General features: G+C 48.0%; 1 non-coding gene across 1 annotated transcript; it reads right to left on the bottom strand.

Moving 5' to 3' along the window:
- Nucleotides 1–722: 722 nt before the first annotated feature.
- LOC127679585 (small nucleolar RNA SNORA17) lies at nt 723–848 on the bottom strand. Its single transcript, XR_007976868.1, has one exon. It is a non-coding gene; the product is annotated as a small nucleolar RNA SNORA17 (small nucleolar RNA).
- Between the last annotated feature and the right edge of the window lie 14,387 nt (nt 849–15,235).

Below are 15,235 nucleotides of genomic sequence, written 5' to 3'. Positions count from 1 at the left end.
TCCCACTTGTGCATTATGACACCAGGTGGGGGTCATCTTGGGCATGGTCTGCCTTCCCAAGCCTGCATGACATTGGACTGGTGGTCATCTCATGCTAGCTCCCTGTCTGGGCCAGTCTGGTGGCTGTCTTAGGCTGGCTTCTTGCCTAGCCCAAATGTCCCCTTGTAAGGGTCCTCTGTCCCAGGCTTACCTGGGGCCCTGTGGTCCCATGTGGGGTTCTTCTAGTCTCTGGCTGTTCCCTGTCAGGGAAGCCTATCCAGGCCTGTCTGGCACAGGACTGGTGGTCACCTCAGGCTAGCTCCCTGTCAGGACCTTGTCACTGGACTGGTGGTCACCTCAGGCTAGCTCCCTATCAGGACCTTGACACTGGAGTGGTGGTCACCTCAGACTAGCTCCCTGTCAAGACCTTGGCACTGGACTGGTGATCACCTCAGTCTAGCTCCCTGTCAGGACCTTGGCACTGGAGTGGTGGTTACCTCAGGCTAGCTCCCTGTTAGGACCTTGGCACTGGACTGGTGGTCACCTCATAGCTCCCTGTCAGGACCTTGGCACTGGAGTGGTGATCACCTCAGTCTAGCTCCCTGTCAGGACCTTGGCACTGGACTGGTGATCACCTCAGTCTAGCTCCCTGTCAGGACCTTGGCACTGGACTGGTGGTCACCTCAGAGCTCCCTGTCAGGACCTTGGCACTGGTGCTTGTCTCAGGCTCAATTTTTACAGGGAAGGTTAGGCTACTAATCTAGTCATTCAGATGTTCATAGGTCAGAAGTGTAACTTCTCTCCTCGTACTGCCACCTACTGATGCACATGTGACACAGCAGCCACACCTGCAACACTCTGGAGGCAGAGGTGAAGCTGCTTTCAAAGTCCCCACCCCACCCTTCCCCAGCCCCTACCCCCATCATAATGTCTAAGATCCAATGACCAGCCTAACGCTGTGAAATGGCAGAAAATAGAGCTGCTAGATCTGGACACTCAGAGGCAACGCACACAGGAACTTCCTTTCCTGTACGACTCTGGGAAGCGCGATAGCACTTCTATAAGATCAACCATACTCATAGGGACCATCGTCCGTCATCAGTTCCTCTCTGGTCTAAGAGAAATGATAACTTCGTCCATACAGGAATCTATATCTGAGTGAATAGAGCCTCTCTGTTCGTAACGGTCTCACACTGGAAGCAAACCGAATGTCCTGGCGATGAGAGAATTGATGACCAGTGGTACATCGGTACACTGGACGCTACTCAACAGGAATGAGCAGGTCTTCTCTCTCTCTCTCTCTCTCTCTCTCTCTCTCTCTCTCTCTCTCTCTCTCTCTCATACACACACCACACACACACACACACACACATACACACTTAAGGTGTAATAATTTTTAAAAACCTTCTCAGGAACGGGAGAGATTACTCACTGGTTAAAAGCACTCCCAGCTCAAGTAGCTAACAACCATCTATAACTCCAGCTCCAGGGGGACCTGATGCTCTTTTCTGGTCTCAGAGGGTACCTGCACATCTGCACACATTTCTCTCTCTCTCTCTCTCTCTCTCTCTCTCTCTCTCTCTCACACACACACACACACACACACACACACACACAGAGGCAGGGGCAGAGACAGAAAGACAGAATTAAAACAAAACAAAACAAAACAACCCAGCCAATCCTGGTGCCACATGCCATTAATCCCAGCACTCAGGAGACAGAGGCAGTGGATCTCTGACTTTGAGACTAGTCTGGTTTACATAATGAGTTCCAGGAGAGCCAGGACTACCTTAGAGAGACCTTGTCTCAAAAAGCAAGCAAACAAACAATAACAAAGCCTTTCTCTGCCTGGTATGGTGCCCCAGACACATAACTCCAACAGTTATGACACAGGCAAGAGACTGCCTTGCCTCCCGGGATAGGAAATGAAACCATGGGATTTTTGGTTTTTGGTTTTTCTGCTGTTGTTGTTATTGTTGTTTTTAAATCCTTTCTCAGTTTCTTTTTTTCCTCTCTGTATAGCCCTGGCTGTCCTGGAACTCACTCTGTAGACTAGGCTGGCCTTGAACTCAGAAATCTGCCAGCCTCTGCCTCCCAAGCACTGGGATTAAAGGCGAGTGTCACCACCACCCTTTCTCAGTTTCTTCATTTATAAAATTAATAAGCCTTGTTCATTACAGCTTCCAGGTGGGATGGGTTTACATGAAAGAGTACTCTGTCCATATTGGATTCTGGGGGGAATGGTTAGCGGCCTCCCTGGATTCTCGCTCTGGCCCCTACAAGGCCCCAGAATACCCTTTTAGATCACCAAGTCTCATGTCTCACCTCAAAACTGAGAGCTATCAGTTAGATTCACTCAGATACTTCCTGCTCTGTCGGCAACCTCAAGAGCTCTCCTTGCTTCATGAAAACGCTACTTATGGCTGCATAGCTCTCGATGCTTTTAAAGTACTTTCAGAAATGTGCTTCCTTCGTTTAATGATTTAATATATTCTCTCCAGGATTTAATATGTTCTATCACAGTGGGAGCCAAACTTCAGAATAACAGACAAAACCCACCAGATCGTTGAGGCCATGGTCTGGCTGGGCAGGCGGCACCTGTACAGATGACCGTCTGTATCCGGTTACTACAGAGGCTCCCACCCGCTCACAAGCCTTGTCCTCCTGGCCAGGATGTGTATGTGGGGGGCCTTACCCCCATGCCAGTCCTCAGGGGGACTGTGGCAGAGCCACCACAAACCCCCTCCCTGAACTGACTCCGGACGCTGGGGTCCACAGAGGCCTCCCCTGCTGCAGGTGAGGCACTGTGAGGGATTCTTTTCAAACCACTTCCTGAATCTGCTTCGGGTCTTGTGTAAGTTCTTGATTTCTTTGGGTTTGGAAGGCAAACATGACAGCATCTGAGTTTCCATGCTGTAGATGCGGCATCCTTTTTCCCTTCATTCTGTGTTTGTAGCAGACAGAAGGAGCCCAGGACATCCACTCCCCATCTTCTCCCCCCTCCCTTTCCACATCCTCTCCCCCTACAGAGTTTTAGACTTTCCGGTCAAGCAAGAAGTGAATTGTAGCAAGGCTTCCTAGGCTAGGTTGTCAGACTCACCTCACTTTTATTGTATTTTTAATGGAATTCATTGAAGACAGGGTCTCACTATGTATCCCAGGCTAGCCCTCAACTTAATGTGTAGCCTATGCTAGCCCGCAACTCATGACAAGGCTCCTGCCTCAACTCCCTAAGTGCTGGGATTACAGACATAACTAGAGGCCTGAGAGGGTGACACCATTGCATCTCCAAGCCACAGTCACCCTTCCTGGGAGGTGGAGCTACAGCCTCCCCTGGAGCCCTTGGGCTGTGCTCCAACACACCAAAGGGGAAGTAAGGCTGTGGCTAGAGTGCAGGCTGCGGGTGCCCAGGAGGGACAGGACTGAGGCAAGGCCCCGGGGGTCAGCCGAGACATCATATCTTAAGGCAGGAAAGTCTAGGTCTCACTCATACATGGTGGGGACTGAACTGCGGTCTGTGTGCACAGTGAGGACTGGAAGCAGGCTGGCACGGGACTGGGGGTGGGGCGGGGGTGGGGGAGGGGTTGAGTGGTTGGAGTAGCAGCAAGCAGCACCAGCAGCTGGATTGGAAGCACAATTTCCAGGAGTCTAGAGTCACCCGATTGGGCAAGGATGAGACAAAGCCGGGGGCTTGAAGGAGGTTTGGGGGAAGTAAGTCCACCCAAGACTCACTCTCTGGTGACTGAAATCTATTCTCTTCTCCTTCCTTCCCAACATCCAGGCCTTCTAAGCCAGGTCACTTCTTTGCCTTTATTCAAAACCACAGGAGGTCGCTAGTGCTCTGTGACCTGACAGGAGGGGAGGACTTAGCAGGTAGAATAGACAGAGGGTGGGGCTCTTTATGAACTTGGGGACAAAGTGCATCTCGAGCCCTTTCTTGTTCTTTATTTCTTCCTCCCGTTCTGTCTTTCGAGGCAAGCTCCCACTAAGTCACTCGTTCTGTCCTTGAACTTCCTCGGCAGCCCAGGCAGGCTGTCAACTCAGGACTGCCCGACTTCAGCCCCACAAGTAGCTGAGATTGCAGGACTGCCCCTCAGGCCTTCCCCTGGTTCCAATTACTTGTTGGGACCTGACCTGGAAGGCCTTCCCCTTCCTGCCTTCAGACACCCTATGAACTAGTAAGTCCCCACTGCAATGGGGGCCTGCATGCGGGGCCTGCTCCGGTGCCTGGTCCCACACCACAGCAACAGCACTCAGTGTTCCTTTGTTTCCAGGCCAGGCAGGAGGCAGGAGTAGGGGTGAAGGCTAGGACACTCTTTTAAAGCTCGGTTAATGTCAGGGCCACCCAGGCAAAAGAGAAGGAGAAGTGTAATCTGAGTTTGTTCTCTCTCTCTCTCTCTCTCTCTCTCTCTCTCTCTCTCTCTCTCTCTCTTTCCCTCTCTCCCTCCCTCTCCCCTCTCCTCTCTCCCCTTCCCCCTCCTCTCCTCTTGCTCTCTCATCCTCTCTCTTTCATTTTGTTGTTTTGTTTTGTTTTGAGACAGGCTTTCTCGGTGTACTCCTGGCTGTCCTGGAACTCTGCTGGGATTAAAGGCATGTGCTACCACCACCTGGCTTCTTATGTGCTTCTTGTGAGGCCTAGTTGGAAATGGCTGGAAATAATAGCAAGTGAATATGGGCAGACAGTCCTTTGAGGAGGCTGGCGATGCTTCCTCTGCCCCGCGGTGAAGGGAAGGGCATCTCGGTGGGGATTCTATGCAGCGGATGGTGTGTGGTGTAGCCACAGTAGCCACGGTGAAGCAGCTGCCGCGGGCTTGATCTTCAATCCAGACTCTAGACGCATTCTGCACCACTGAACAGGTTTCATGGAGATGGAAATCATGCACATCTGGGTGAAGCAGGGTACAGTTTGCAGACTATTCTGTGGTGCAGCATAGTGTAGTATAGTTCAAGGTGTCAGGATGGGGACATGGAGTAGGATGGTAAGTCATGGGGCTGGGTGCCTGGGTCCTGACTTTGCATACCTATGTGGTCTGATCTTGGACTCCTCTCCTCCTCAATGTCTGGTGGAAGCAGATAACCTCTTGACCTTGGGGTACTTGGGGAGAGGTAGCCTATGGTAACCTGCCTTTTTTTTTCCACTCACACCTGCTTCCACTGCCATCTACTCTGACCTAAAAGACCTCCAGTTCCTCTCCCTTGCTTTTGTTCTGTTTGAGACACGGGCTGATCCTGTAACGGAGGGTCTCCTGGAATTCCCTGTGTGATCCAGGGTACATTCAACTCAAGGCTATCAGCCTGTCTTAGCCGTCCAAGTATGGGAATTATAGGAGTTGATAATCACCATGCCTGACGCTCTGGTTTTGTTTTCTATCTTCTGGCAGCACTCCAAGATACCCTCAGCACCTCAGGATCCCTTAGTGTAGAGTGAAGCTGAGTGTAGTGCAGTGTACTCCACTGCAGTGGACTGTAGTGCAGTGTTGTAGTGCAGTATACTGTAGCAGTAAAGTATAGTGGTGAGTGTAGTATACTGCAGTATACTGTAGTGCGGTGTACTGTAGCCATGTAGTATAGTGAGTGCAGTCCAGTCCAGTGCAGTGGACTGTAGTGCAGTATATTGTAGTGCAGTGTACTGGAGTGCAGTGTACTGTAGCAGTAGAGTATAGTGGTGAGTGTAGAATAGTCCACTGCAGTGTACTGTAGTGCGGTGTACTGTAGCAGTATAGTATAGCGAGTGTAGTATAGTCCACTGCAGTGTACTGTAGTGCAGTGTACTGTAGCCATGTAGAATAGTGAGTATAATGTAGTACAGTATAGTATAGTGCAGTATAGTGCAGTGTACTGTAGCACAGGGTAGTGTAGTCCAGTGCAGTGCAGTGCTGTACAGTGTACTGTACTGTACTGTGGTGCACTGTAGTACAGTGCATTATAGTATACTGTAGTGCAGTGTACTGTAGTACAGTGTACTATAGTGCAGTGCCATGTACTGTAGTGTAGCGTAGTGCAGTGTAGTGCAGTATAGTGTAGTGTAGTGCAGTGAAGAGCAGTATACTATAGTGCAGTGCAGTGTACTGTAGTATAGTATAGTATAGTGTAGTGCAGTGTAGTGTGCTGTAGTGTAGTGTGTAGTGCAGTGTGTAGTGTACTATAGTGTAGTGTACTATAGTGCAGTGCAGTGTAGAGTGCTGTGCAGCACAGTGTACTGTAGTGTACTGTAGTGTAGTGTACTGTAGTGTAGTGGCATACTGTAGTACAGAGCAATGTACTGTAGTGTAGTGTGCTGTAGTGCAGTGTGGTATAGTGGATATAGAATGAATCTTATCAGTCCAATAGACCTGCAGTTGTGTAACAGTTCTGTAGGGGTTCTTGGCTGCCTCCTGCTTCTCGGATGTGCGCCATCCATCTCCTGTGCTTCCTCTATACGTGAGAGTCATCTCCAAGCCCCTGCTCTGGGGAGACCACACACACTCTACAGTTTCCGACTTCTTACCTCACCCTGGCCTTGCCTCAGCAGGCCAGGGCTTCCCTATCGCTGTGGCTGCTGCAGAGCCTCCCTCCCCTTTCACTGAGTCTCTGTGCTTTCATCGATGCTCAACACCAATTGAATGTCTGTACTCTGAAGTGTGGTTCCACCTTCTCCAGCCTCGATTCTTGCTTGAGTGGATGGGTTAACACAGGTGTCCTTTCAAATAAGAGGACAGATGTTCCACAGTAGGTCAGCTGGATTTGAAACAGAAGAAAGCACTGGATTGGGTGATGGCCCTGAAGGTTCCATTTGGTTTCTGGTGATATCTTGAGATATGTAGCACAAGGGCATCAGTTATACTGGACCAAGGCCGAGGTCTGGGCAATAGATGGACTGGCTTCTAGTCTCAGCTCAGAAATGACCACAGGATCCTCTCTCCAGTTTTTAGCCCTTAGGTCCCACCCCACTCCACCCCCGTTACAGAGATACGCGCTTCCTGACTCACTCTGGACTGTGGAGTTCTCCCTGATAGGTCCTGAGAGAAAGGGAGACCTGGGAAGAGCCACCAGTTCCTCAGTCGGGTTACAGCTGGAATGAGCGCTATCAAAGTTAAAAGGGAATGTTACCAGGCCAGGAACACTAGGAATAAGAGAGAGCAAAGCTTTTAGCTAGGTGTGAACGGAGCAGATCTGACGAGAAACAGGTAGGGAGGAGGCGCTAAGAAGAAAGCCCAGAGTTAGAGGCAACCCTCTAGCAAACCCTGCAGGACCTCTTCCCCTTGGGAAACATGCCGGGCGCTATTGCTTTATTACCCTCTTCTTCCTTCTCCTCCTCCTCCCCCTCCTGCCCTTGTTCTCCTATTCCTTCTCCTCCTTCTCCTTTTTTTGGGGGTGGTGGTGGTGGTGGTGGTGGTAGGGTACAGGTCTCACGTATCCCAGGCTAGCCTTGAATTCCCTGTGTATCTGACCTTGGCCTTGGACTCCTGATTTCCCTGCCTCCACCTCCCAGCTGGTGAAGGTATAGCCAGGTACCATGTGCTGGGCCTTAATATGATCAGGATTTCCAAACAGCACCTCAGAGGCAGCTAGTTCTTTCCTGTGGTGAGTTACCCTATGTGGTTTGGGATATTTGTGGCCTGTGCTCACAAGATGGAAGGAATATGCTCATTTGTCTATGATCATAACATTGAAAACATCTATAGACACAGACAGAGCTCACTGGTAGAGGCCTTGTCTAGGATACAGGAGGTGGCTCTGAGTTCAAGTTCTAGTTACCACATAAGCTGGATGTGGTGGTGCACGCCGGGATCCCTGCAGCCTACGACAGGTGGAAACGGAAGCAGCAGAGTTCAGAGTCATCTTCAGGTACATAGGGAGTTTGAAGCCAGTCTGGGCTACCTGGGATCCTGTCTCAAAAGAGGGGGCTGGGTATCTCCAGATGTTGTCGAGGACCCCATAGAGAACCACTGCTCTGGGCATTATTGTGAAACTCTTTCCTATGCCATCCTGATGGCCTCTGGCTAAGCCAACCAATGTGATTATTTTAATGAATAGTTTGATAGCAAATCACATTTGTAGCCAAAAAGCTCTGGAGATAAGGCAGAAACACTCCACAGTGAGCTCTGGCCTCAGTCGTCACTCCTGCTCACTCTCATGCCCTTGTGCGTGTCATTCGTTCACTGTTTCCCTGTACTCTGTCTTATGCTCTGATCCCAGTTCCTTTCCTTCTCAGAGAATCTGGCTCTTGCTTCCCAGCCTTGTCTCTATGTCAGAGCTTACCTTACTCTGCATTCTGATTGGTAGTTTGTTCTCGGTCCACTAGACTTGAAGGGCCATGACTGCCCAGTCAAGACCGTCCTCTCCCTTGTGTTCCCAGCCTTTGTCTGGAACATGTGATGTTCTTAGTATGCTAAGCCCAGTGAGCATATAACAAGTGATAATACATTGTGTTTATTGTGGGTCAGAGGTACAGAATTTAACAAAGGCTTATGTCTGGGTCAGGGTTTCTATTCCTGCACAAATATCATGACCAAGAAGCAAGTTGGAGAGGAAAGGGTTTATTGAGCTTACACTTCCACATTGCAGTTCATCACCAAAGGAAGTCAGGACTGGAACTCAAGCAGGTCAGGAAGCAGGAGCTGATGCAGAGGCCATGGAGGGATGTTCTTTACTGGCTTGCTTCCCCTGGCTTGCTCAGCCTGCTCTCTTATAGAACCCAAGACTCCCAGGCCAGGGATGGCACCACCCACTTGATCACTAATTAAGAAAATGCCTTACAGCTGGATCTCATGGATGCGTTTTCTCAAGGGAGACTCCTTTCTCTGTGATAACTCCAGCCTGTGTCAAGTTGACACACAAAACCAGCCAGTACAGCTTCTTACTTTACAGCAGCCTTTGCCTGGGCTTAACTACAGCTTACTCTGCAGCCAGGAACTTTACACATGTTCGTTCATTCATTAATTACAAAGGAAACTCATGAAACAGAATTAATCCCTTTGTTAAGATGAGGAAATTAGGGTCCCTCTCACCAAGAAGAACTGGGGGAGCAAGTAGACACAAAACTATCTCTTGATGACTAGAATCTACCCTCCCTACCCCTCTCTCTAACTCAACATGCACTGTTTATAGCCAGTGACATGGGTGGTGATATAGCAAAAAGTCCAGACATCCACATAACTGCAGGCTATGGTTCAGTCTGTCTTATATTGCTGTTTTTTTTCTTTATACCCAGAAACTTGTATATTGTCTCTCTTTATGTAAGGAATGATCATTTAATGGGTTGGGACCAGAAAGATAGGTTTATTGCTATGTTACAATTTAGATCAGTTTATCTTTGCTTCTTTGAGGGATCTGCAGAGCTATGGAGGCTGGTAAATTATACAAAATCTTGTCTCTAATTACTTCCTTTTAAAAAGGTGCTTTTAGATTTATTTTATTTTTATCTTGCTGAGTGTTTGCCTGTATGTCCATATGTGCACCATGTTTGGGCCTAGTGTCTGTAGAGGTCAGAAGAAGGTGTCAAACACCCTAGATTTGGAGTTACAGATGGTTGTGAAGCAGCAAGCTGGTGCTGGGAACCAAACCCAGGCCCTCTAGAAGAGCAGCAAGTGCTCCTAACTGTTGAGCCATCTTCGAGATTCCCCCCTCCACAATAGCATTCTTCATATTTGACTTTTTTAAAAAAAGATATATTCATTTACTTATGTATATGAGTAAACTGTAGATGTCCTCAGACACTCCAGAAGAAGAGAGCATCAGATCCCATTACAGGTGGTTGTGAGCCACCATGTGGTGGCTGGGATTTGAATTCAGGACCTCTGGAAGAGCAGTCAGTGCTCTTAACCACTGAGCCATCTCTCTAGCCCCTTGTGTGATGTCTTGAGACAGGTTCTTTCTCTCTGTAGCCCTGGCTTTCCTAGAACTTGCTATGTGGACCAAGAAGATCTAAACTCACAGAGATCCCCCTGCCTCTGCCTCCCTAGTGCTGGAGTTAAAGGCATGTGCTACCATGGTATTCTTGAGAGACAAAATTTCACATGTGGCTAGGAATCAAAGGGGAAAAAATTAAAACAGACTCTCACTCTATAGCTCAGGCTATCCTGGAATTTATTATGTAGCCCTGGCTGGCCTTGAACTCAGTTATTTTCCTTCCTGGGCTTTCTGAACACCGAGATTACAAGTATGATCCACAGGATTGTTTGAATGAGAATGACCCCGATAGGCTCCTACATTTGAATGTTTGGCCCCCAGTTCACAGAACTGTTTGGGGAGGATTAGGAGGTGTGGCCTTGTTGGAAGACATGTGGTCTTGCTGGAGGGGGATACCCTTTTGAAGTAAGTGTGTCACTGGGAAAGGGCTTTGAGACTTCAAAAGCTCATACGAGGGCTGGAGAGATGGCTCAGCAGTTAAGAGCACCGACTGCTCTGCCAGAGGTCCTGAGTTCAAATCCCAGCAACTACATGGTGGCTCACAACCATCTGTGATGGGATCTGATGCCCTCTTCTGGAGTGTCTGATGGCAGCTACAGTGTACTCACATACATAAAATAAATAAAATCTTTTAAAATAAAACAAAACAACAAAAGCTCATACTGGGCACAGAGTCAGTGTCTGTCTGCTGCTGCCAGCAGATCAGGATGCAAAGCTCTCGGGTACTGCTGCAGAGCCATGTCTGTCTGCTTCCCACCATGATGATAATGAACCGACTCTCTAAAACTATATGCAAGACTCCCACCCCGGTTAAATGCTTTCTTTTATACATGCTTCTTTGGTCATGGTGTCTCTTTACAGCAATAGAATAGTAGCTAAACAAGTCACCACATTTTAGTTTTCTCTCTCTCTCTCTCTCTCTCTCTCTCTCTCTCTCTCTCAAAGGGAGCAAGAAGAATTGGAACAGCAAGATGGTTCATCAGGTAAAGACACTTGCTGCCAATCCTGATGATTTGAATTTAATTCCTAGATAGTGAAAGAATGAACTCCCAAAGTTGTTCTCTGACTTCCATACGAGTGCTGTGGTATGAGCATGCGTGAGTGAGTACACACACACACACACACACACACACACACACACACACACGTACATACACACACATACACACACACACACACACAGAGTAAACAAAAGTAAAAAAAGAGGGCCTGGGGGCTGGAGACTGGGGTTTTTTCTAGTAACTTAGTGTTTGGGCTTGTCTGGATTTGTCTAGTTCTTAGGCCTAGTCTCTTGAACTGTCAATTTGAAGCCTGTCATGGAGTCAGTCTAGACTTTTCATTTCCCCCTTCAATTTTGGGCCACCTCGAATCCTTGAGATGTTTCTATCTATGGGCTGGTATTGTTGTTTGAGAATAAATCCATTCCTTAACAAACCTAACTAAAATATTGATTATGAAAGGACTGAAAGTCAAAGTTAACATATTTTTTTGTCTTGTAGTTTCTGACTAGAAACAATATTTCTGTCATACCTAAGGCTGTAGAGAATCTTCTCTGTTGGAGGAACAGCAAGCCTAGGGCCTCTTCTGTTCTGCACGACTGCTTTTGCCAGGGAGGATAGGGACTCCTGCAGGACTGTGATGGATCTGGTTGTCCTGGAACTCACTCTGTAGACCAGGCTGGCCTCAAACTCGGAAATCTGCCTGCTTTTGCCTCCCAAGTGCTGGGATTACAGGCGTGTGCCACCACTGCCTGGCTGTGATGAACTTTTTCATCTCTTGTACATCTGCATCTATCGCCATCTGTGGGGTCTTGTAATTATCTTGGAGTATTAGGGCCGAGGCCCCTACACTAGCAGCTCTGGCCAGCACTATGTCAAGGAGAGAACCTAGTAACAGCAGAAATGGCTGCCCTTTTAACTCAATTGTTTGGAGGTGCTAGCTGGTTGAAAACATCCTCCCCAGAGTAGTAAGTCACTCTGGGTACAAGCTGTACAGAACATAAAAAAACTCAGTTGTATTTACAACCAGGCCATAAATGCATGGGGTAAGCCCTGAGGTACAAGCCCACCAAGCAACCGGGCAGTGTTGGCGCACGCCTGTAATCCCAGCACTCTGGGAGGCAGAGGCAGGCAGATTTCTGAGTTCGAGGCCAGCCTGGTCTACAGAGTTCCAGGACAGCCAGGGCTACACAGAGAAACCCTGTCTCAGAAAAAAAAAAAAAAAAGAAAGAAAGAAAAGGAGACAAGCCCATCAAGCATTCTTTGGAGGCAGCGTGTGTCCTGCAACAGTGGGGGTTACAGTGTGGGTACAGAGGTGGGAATAGGCTGGGGTTACCTTATTTCCAATGCATGGTCCGTATCCAGTAACCAGCAGTTCTGTGTTAAGTCTGGGGAGAGAGGAGTTATAAACTAGCAATCCGATAGGCCTTCTCACCAGCCACTGTGAATTCGGTGAGGAGGTTGTTGCATCGCCCCCTGGGGGTACCCAGATAGTTAAGGGGGCTAGTGGCTGGTGCAGCAAAGCGTAAGCAATGAGCAAGCAGGATCAACAATGTGAAAAGTCCAAAGTTCAAAGTCTTTTCTGAGATTCATTCAATCACTTAGCTGTAATCCCCTATAAAGTCAAAATAAAAAAGCAAGTCACATACCACAAACATCACAGGATATAAATTACCATTCCAAAACTTTATAGTGTGGAAATAGTGGACAAAACAAGACCAAAACCAGCTGGGAAAACTCCAAACTCTGGATCTCCATGTCTGATGTCAAAGCACTCTTCAGATCTCCAACTCCTTTAATCTTTGTTGACGGCAACAAACTCCTTTCTTTTGGGCTGGTTCCACTCCCTGCTAGCAGCTTTCCTCGGGCAGATAGCCCATGGCTCTGGCATCTCGAACATCTTGGGGTCTCCAAGGCAACTTCAACTTTACAGCTTCTTGTTCCAATGGCTGACATCCACACAAGATCTTCTGGGATTCTCCAAAAGGGCTTAGGTCACTTCTCCAGCTCTGCCCTCTGTAGCACTCTAGGCTCTGGTTGACTCTACTGCACTGCTGCTGCTGTTCTTGGTGATCATCCCATGGCACTGGCAACTCCAGTGTGCTGGGGTCTTTCGCTGCAACTAGGCTTCACCAATAGCCTCTCATAGACTCCCTTTATGGTGCAAAGCCTCAACCTTTTGCATGGCCCCTTCAGTCCTGGGTCATCAACTGCAGCTAAAGCTGCACTTTCACCAATGGCCTTCTTTGGCCTTTCACAATGCCAAGTCTCAGTTGTTCCCCGTGTCCCCTTTATGCCTTCAAAACCAGCACCACCTAGGTGACTCTTACATATTACCAGTACAGTTGTAGCACAAGGTACAACCTTGGCTCTCTCTAGAACACAGCTCTTTATGCTCTCAGAAAACATTTCCCAGATTTTACCTCAGTGATGCTGGTTTCTTCTTCTTCTTTTTTTTGGGGGGGGGGTGTTGGATTTGGTTTTTTCGAGACAGGGTTTCTCTGTATAGCCCTGGCTGTCCTAGAACTCACTCTGTAGACCAGGCTGGCCTCAAACTCAGAAATCCACCTGCTTCTGCCTCCCGGAGTGCTGGGATTACAGGCGTGTGCCACCAACTCCTTCACTGTCTAAGCTTGGCTGTCCTAGGATCTGCTCTGTGAACACACCTTGAACTCAGATCTGTATGCCTCTGCCTCCTGAGTTCTTGGATTAAAGGCATGCACCATCACATCTGGACCTTAGTTTCTCTCTACTTGGAACCTGCTCTGTACCAGGCTGGCCTTGAACTCAGAGATCTTCTTGCTTCTGCCTCCTCGGATTAAAGGTGTATCACCATGCAAGGCTTAAGATTTACATAGCCATTATTCTGCATGATCCAGAAGAAGCCTGAGTCTTCCAGATTCAAGGTCTGTATTACGCGTGTGCTCTCCATTTCTGGATTGCAGTTCATTTCAGATTAAAAGTCCAAATGAAACAGTAACCAAGTCCCTTGTTCAACTGCAAACGCATAAAAGCAGGGTGGGTTTCTTGCTTCGAGGTCACTATTTTCTTAATCTGTTTATCTCCTTGAAGACAGCTCCATTCTATTTCCTGTTGCCCGTTCATTCCTTTAACCACACGTTTTGCATTTTTCCTTTCTATGCTTGCTACCCTTCATCAAAAAAAAAAAAAAAAAGCTCTTTTTAAGAGCAATCTAGAGGACAGTTCTATGCTGGGCTTTTCTGAGACGTCCTTTGTCGATGCAATTAATTGAATCTCTTTACCTTAGCTTCAGGCAGATACTTCAGCACATTCTTCACCAAAATATCACAAGAACAGTCTCTAGGCTACATACTAAAATTCCTCGCCACTGAAACTTTTAGGCCAGAAGACCTACACAGTCCAAATCACCCTCAGCAGCACCACCTTCCACATTCCTACTAGGATGGTCCATTAAGTCCCACTTTAAGTATTCCACTGCTTCCCAAATCCAAAGTCCTAAAATCCACATTCTTCCAAACAAAAACATGGTCAGGCCGATCACAGCAATACCCCAGTCCCTGGTACCAACTTCTGTCTAGTTAAGGTTTCCATTGCTGTGAAGAGACCCCATGATCAAGGTAACTGGGGCTGGCTTACAGGTTCAGAGGTTCAGTCCATTATCATCAAGGCGGGAGGATGGCAGCGTCCAGGCAGATGGACCAAAAGTTCTCCATCTTGATCCAAAGGCAGACAGGAGAAGACTGCCTCTCATGTGGCTAGGAGGAGGGTCTCAAAGCCTACCGCCACAGTGACACACTTTCTCCAACAAGGCCATACCTACTCCAATAAGGACATACCTCCTAATAGTGCCACTCTCTGGGCCAAGCATATACAAACCACAATTGCTGTATTCCTATTACCTCAACCTCTGGGGTAGCTGAGGTTACAGTCCTGTACCACCAAGTGTGGTCATAATTCTGCTTCCTTTTTCTGTTTGTTTGTTTGCTTATTTATGTATATATGAATTTATTTGTTTGTTTATTTGAGATAGGGTTTAACTGCGCATCCCTGGCTGCATTGGAACTTGCTATATAGTCCAGACTGGCTTTGAACTCACAGATATCATCCTACCTCTGCCTTCTGAGTGTTTGGATTAATGGCTGTCCTAGTTAGGGTTATTATTGCTGTGATGAAATACCATGATCAAAAGCAAATTGGGGAGGAAAGGGTTTATTTGGCTTATACTTCCACATTGTGGTTCATCATTGAAGGAAGTTTGAACAGGCACTCAAGCAGGACTGGAATCTGGAAGCAGGAGCTGATTGATGCAGAGGCCCTAGGGAGGTGCTGCTAACTGACTCGCTCCTCAAGGCTTGCTCAGCCTGCTTTCTTACAGAACCCAGGAC

This window comes from Apodemus sylvaticus, chromosome 2, assembly GCF_947179515.1.
Source record: "Apodemus sylvaticus chromosome 2, mApoSyl1.1, whole genome shotgun sequence".
NCBI classification, from domain to species: Eukaryota; Metazoa; Chordata; class Mammalia; order Rodentia; family Muridae; genus Apodemus; species Apodemus sylvaticus.
This window is presented reverse-complemented; position numbering and strand designations above follow the sequence as displayed.